This window comes from Sinocyclocheilus grahami, unplaced genomic scaffold, assembly GCF_001515645.1.
Source record: "Sinocyclocheilus grahami isolate Dianchi unplaced genomic scaffold, SAMN03320097.WGS_v1.1 scaffold935.1, whole genome shotgun sequence".
Taxonomy (NCBI): Eukaryota; Metazoa; Chordata; class Actinopteri; order Cypriniformes; family Cyprinidae; genus Sinocyclocheilus; species Sinocyclocheilus grahami.
This window is the reverse complement of record NW_015506114.1, coordinates 190,448-196,176: the sequence shown is the minus strand read 5'-3', so window position 1 is coordinate 196,176 and position 5,729 is coordinate 190,448. Positions and strand designations below refer to the sequence as shown.

Here is a 5,729-nt window from a genome sequence, read left to right as displayed (position 1 = left end):
ATATATTTCCCTTCCAAATGTGCATTCAAAATAATAAATAAATATATTTCCCAACTACCCTGCCGCAGTCCAACGCTTGTCTTCTCATTAACGGTATTTTTCTCTTGCTGATCATATTTCATACCTGTTAAATTTACAGTTTTAAATTAATTTGACTGATAAACACCCTTACGAAAATTAACCATGGTTTTACTATAGTAAAAGTGTAGTAGCAATGTCTTTTTTGAGTATTACCATTTGTATAACCACAATTTTACTACAAATGCCATGGTTAAACTATGGTTACTGTAGAAAAATCCGGGTTAACTGGTGGTTACTATGGTTTAACTACAAATACATTTTTTTGGTTTTATTTTAGGTAAAATCGCGGCTAATTTTCGTAAGAGCAGTATTGCATGTGTGTGTTGGTGCTCTTATTAGTGTTTAAAATGGCTGAATTAATGCGTGTTAACTGCCTTAAAGAAATGTAATGATGTAAAACATTTAATTAATTTTAAACAGTAACACATTAACAGTGCGACTACTTTGAATATTTATATTTTGGCATTGCATACAGTGAAATGACTGTGAATGAAAATGATTGTGATTGTGAATGAAAAATGACACAGAATAGTGAATAAAGGCTCATTCGGATCTTATTTATCAGATCTCACACACACTGCAGCGTCCGAATACTAGATTAGGGCACTGTGCAGGGCCCTGTGGTGGGCCCCTCAGATCGGCTATGTTGGATTAAAACTTAAAGTTCCGTTGAGTTTGGAAAATTCTGCACACAGTAATCATCAGAATATCTCTTCTCCTGTCTTTGAAAATATCCGGATTGTGAAATCATCCCACGGACTCTCATTGTAATAGGCATTTAAGTCAACTAGATAATTACAGAACATTGATAATATACATAACCGGAAATAACGGAGCTGTATTATTTCAAAACGGAAGTGCATCACGAGGCTCAGTGCAAGTAGTCCATTGTTCACACATGCAGCTTTCTGCAGCGTGCAGTCATTCTTCACAAAGCAGAGAGCATGTGCACAAGTACGGAAGTCCAAGAATCAGAAAGCAGCCACCTGTCAGACAATAAACGGTACTTTTGATATTCCTACTTTGAGTGTTAGGTCTACCCAGTGAGTACATAACAAAAAGGAACATAACACCAAGGAAAAGATGCATTTCAAAAAGTCGTTTTACCAAAGAAACTGGTTTGCAAGTTACTGCTTTCAGTCACTTTTGGGAACCACTGAAAGCCACTGTTCCTGACAGAGGGAATCTTAATACTAGTTGACATTGAATCTTTCTTGCCTTAAAGCCACGCAGATAAAAACAGTCTCTATTATACTGGTAAATGCACCTGAGCACTGGGTGGACAGGAATAATGGACAGGAGTGGCACCACAGCCTGCTGAGCAGGAACAGCAGGGGTGCTCTATACCACTCCCTCTATTCCTCCAGCATTACAGTTCCCTAAAATCAAATCATCGTGAGCACAGTTGTCATCAGAGTGGGAACAGCAGAAGCAAGCCAATCATAATGACTTCTGAAGTAACCAAACCCGTATAGCGTCCCTTCTCACAATAGAACTGGCAACGTACTGTAAGATTTGAGGCTTGTCAACTTCAAAATCAAGTACTTCATGTTCCAAATACAACAGCAGCAGATCTGATGTGAGGTGGATTAACAGACAAGGTGTTAAGACTTTTATAGACCACTCACAGCTACATTACAATTCTTCTCACTGGGGCAGTTTGATCTTATGGTATTAACTGGTTGCCAATGTCACAAATTATGATCTTTGATGGCAACCAAAGAACTATTCATAACTGTTTTTAATTTCATTTTAGTATTTTACAAAATGCAAATTGTCTGAAATTTTAGAATGTGGTACATTTTGATGTAGTATGTAATCTTGTAAATGTGGCAAGGGCCTCTTACAGCTTAAAAAAAACTTTTATTAGAAATAAATATCCCAGTATTAGCCTATTTTATTCAAATATTTGTGATTGCCTGGTGCACTACACTTTTTTCTGTATTTTCCATAGAACTGGTCATGGAGCTGCTATGGTGTTTTATAAACGAGATGTTTCTGCTGTATTATTGTGGTTCTACCATAAGTTTCAGATTTGTCTGTCCCTCAGCAACAAACCTAACTGTAGTCAGTCACTTTACATGTCAGTCAGATGTTCTCTTCCCATCTGGACTTCATGCCAATAGTCTAAGTATGGCTTTTCAAGACTAACAGTTAAAAAAATAAAATAAAATTCATTATAAGCACAGCTGTCAGAATTTCAGTAAAGTGTTACAATAAAAGACAAAATTATAATTAGAAAATAATAATCAGAACATGCTTGGTAATGACATTTGAGGCCTTGAGACTGGCAGGTGGATTCCTATGCAGCTCTGTCCTTAACCAAATCCAAGGTTTGCAGGGACTTCTAATAGGATGAAGGCCAGACAATGATTTGCATCATTCAAACTTACATGTAAATGCAGAACTCATGGAAATAGATTAAAATCAGCTTCCTGGTAACCTTGCACAGGGAAGCAAGTGCTCAGCTATCCTTAACTGAATACATCACATTTCCCATTAATATTTCACACAAATTATTATGATACTAAATCACATGTATTAATATTTAACAAAAGCCCATGACAAAAGAGGAAGATAATGCAGGGCATTTCATTACTGTGCAGTAGGGCTGCCACAATACCCTATTGCAGTATAATTCTTTACAGTTTACACAAAGATCGTATTACTATTATAGTGAATATTAAAATATTATACAAAAATATTACTGAGCATATGTCTTAATGTCACATTTACACATTACGGCAATATGGGCCAGTGCTTGTTCATTACAAAAAATGTGGACACTTCACATGTTTGCCAAAGATTTAGATAAACAAAGACAGTGCCCTCATTTTAGTTATGAAAAGGAGAAAGTGCAATGTGCCAAATGGCGGAATAGTTATACTTCTGTATAAAAAAAGTCAATCGTTAATTGCTAAAGTCTTCACGTCACTGCAGCTGTCGTTACAAGCAGTTGGGGGCAGTTGTGGCCTAATGGTTTGAGAGTCTGACTTGTAACCCGAAGGTCACAGGTTTGAGTCTCAGTACCCTCATTACCCACAACCAAGGTGCCCTTGAGCAAGGCAACGAACTCCCAATTGGTCCCCACCACAGCAGAAATGGCTGCCCACTGCTCCGGGTGTGTGTTCATGGTGAGTGTGAGTGTGTGTGTGTGTGTTTGTTCACTACTCACTGCTGTGTGTGTGCACTTGGATGGGAAAAATACAGAGCACAACACCATACTTGGCCACACGTCACGTCACTTTCACTTCAAGCTCTGGTTGCTATAGAAACAGTCAGCATAACAAATGTTATTTTAATGCACACGTGTTTGGTTTTCACCATAATTGCATGAATATCCAACACTAAACTGTCTAAACCATGAAGTATTGATCGTGGTATCCCAAACATTGTTTTTATAACACGAAGTTCAACGTGATGTAAACAAACAACGCTTCATATAATATCATTCATGGGGCATCTTTATTGATATGGCAGACCTTTCAGACATATTTGCATTACACTGGCTCGTTCCCCAGTAGTGGTATGCAAGATATTTTATGTTCACCTGCGAATACAATATGCTTACCTGCTGGTAACAGGACGCTCCAGTGTTTAACTAATCACCCATCTGAACGATCGGCTTCCTCAAGTTTATCATTCTAACATTATTCTTTTAAAGTTTATCATTATTTTAAGCCCTGTCAGCTTGAACATTAAACTGTTTTAAGCCATTCAAGCGCAAGACAGTGCTAAAGAGATTTCAATGCGGTACTCGGGCGCTGTGATGGACCGTTTCTGTGCGCACAAACGCACGCAAAAAGCTGCAGCTCGGACAGCATATGCGAGTTCCAATTTGAGTTTTCTTTCATGTCTTCTTGAGCAAATGCACACAAAATTATGTCAGAATGGCTGTCTTGATGAGTCTCCACGTAAACAGGTACGGTTTCCGACCCGCACTTCACACCAAACCAGCGGGTTCATGTCTTCTTCCATCCGTAAAAGTGGTACTGCTCGTTCCCCTTGCTGTATCGGCTCAAATGCATAAGCAATTGCACTTATTATGGGCTTGACAGTCCTTCAAGTTTGTCTTCCTCAATTTCAAAACAAACGTGTTGTTCAAAAAGTAAAGAAATGCTTGTATTACTTCACTGCATGGCCAACGGAGTGAACCAACCCCGTGACGTCACACACTGTGGTACTGCAAGATGGCGGCGTCCTTGCTCCAAAAGCTATAACAAAACATCCTTTTTTCTTTAAAATGGTTACATTAATCGTGTTTGTTATATCTTTTTTAATTAAAGTGGAAATCAGTTTACTAAATAATGTAAACTTGACTGACTGCTTCACTTCCAATTAAAAAAAAATACACCTTTTTAACGCTATTTGAGCATAAGAAACAGAATTTTTGAGATTCTTATATTTATATTTTAATTCTTGTGATTTCAAATATTTAACGTAAGCTTGGTGAACAACTTTGGAGAATTTTCCCCATTAAATGAAATAGGAGCTGTACTTGCATGACTGTCCGAGAGCCATTTAAAAAATGGCAGCCGGGTGAAATGTCTTGCCTTAAAGGGACTTTGGGTTTGCTTTCAGTGGTCTCAGAACGGCCTCAGAAAATGCAGGTTTAGTTTGTAGATCTAATAGTTGAATAAACTTACTGCAGTTGAGTTATATTCAAATGTAAATTACACTATCTGGAAAAACAGCATAATGTGAAGTATGAATAATATTCACCCATGCACTAGAAGCAAAATTATTTTTCCCCCCTCCACAGATGATTAGAGACGAGCCAGTGGAGTGGGTTATCCTGTGACCCGGACTGTGGTGTTGACTGTTGCCCTGTCACTGTGATAAGGGCCTTTTGCACCGCAGGAAACTTTTCATAGTACCAGAACGTGATTTCAAATATTTAACGTAAGCTTGGTGAACAACTTTGGAGAATTTTCCCCATTAAATGAAATAGGAGCTGTACTTGCATGACTGTCCGAGAGCCATTTAAAAAATGGCAGCCGGGTGAAATGTCTTGCCTTAAAGGGACTTTGGGTTTGCTTTCAGTGGTCTCAGAACGGCCTCAGAAAATGCAGGTTTAGTTTGTAGATCTAATAGTTGAATAAACTTACTGCAGTTGAGTTATATTCAAATGTAAATTACACTATCTGGAAAAACAGCATAATGTGAAGTATGAATAATATTCACCCATGCACTAGAAGCAAAATTATTTTTCCCCCCTCCACAGATGATTAGAGACGAGCCAGTGGAGTGGGTTACCCTGTGACCCGGACTGTGGTGTTGACTGTTGCCCTGTCACTGTGATAAGGGCCTTTCGCACCGCAGGAAACTTTTCATAGTACCAGAACTAATTGTGGAACTACCCACTTTTTGGCATTTTCGCACCGCTGGAACTGGGAGCGATTTTAGTACCGGACTGCCTTTTTCGAGAACCAAATTAGCTCCTACAGGGTCTAACCAGCACAACTGGTACTAATCGTGACGTAAGTAGACATTGATTGGCCAAAAGCGTACGAAAACGCCCTCACCCACCATGATTTAAAATGCCGTGTAAACATTCTGTAAACATTGTGGCAACTTATTTTGCAAGTATGGAGAACAGCGATAGATGGACGGACGCTGAAGTGCAGGCACTTGTAGCAAATGTAGCA

The 5,729-nt window shown here is 38.7% G+C and overlaps 1 long non-coding RNA gene across 1 annotated transcript in view; it reads left to right on the top strand.

Moving 5' to 3' along the window:
• Positions 1–3,244, top strand: part of LOC107564447 (uncharacterized) — a 16,386-nt gene extending 13,142 nt beyond the window's left edge. Inside the window, exon 3 of the long non-coding RNA XR_001606229.1 lies at positions 3,221–3,244. This is a non-coding gene — a long non-coding RNA (uncharacterized lncRNA). The remainder of the gene's footprint in view (positions 1–3,220) is intronic.
• Positions 3,245–5,729: the final 2,485 nt, after the last annotated feature.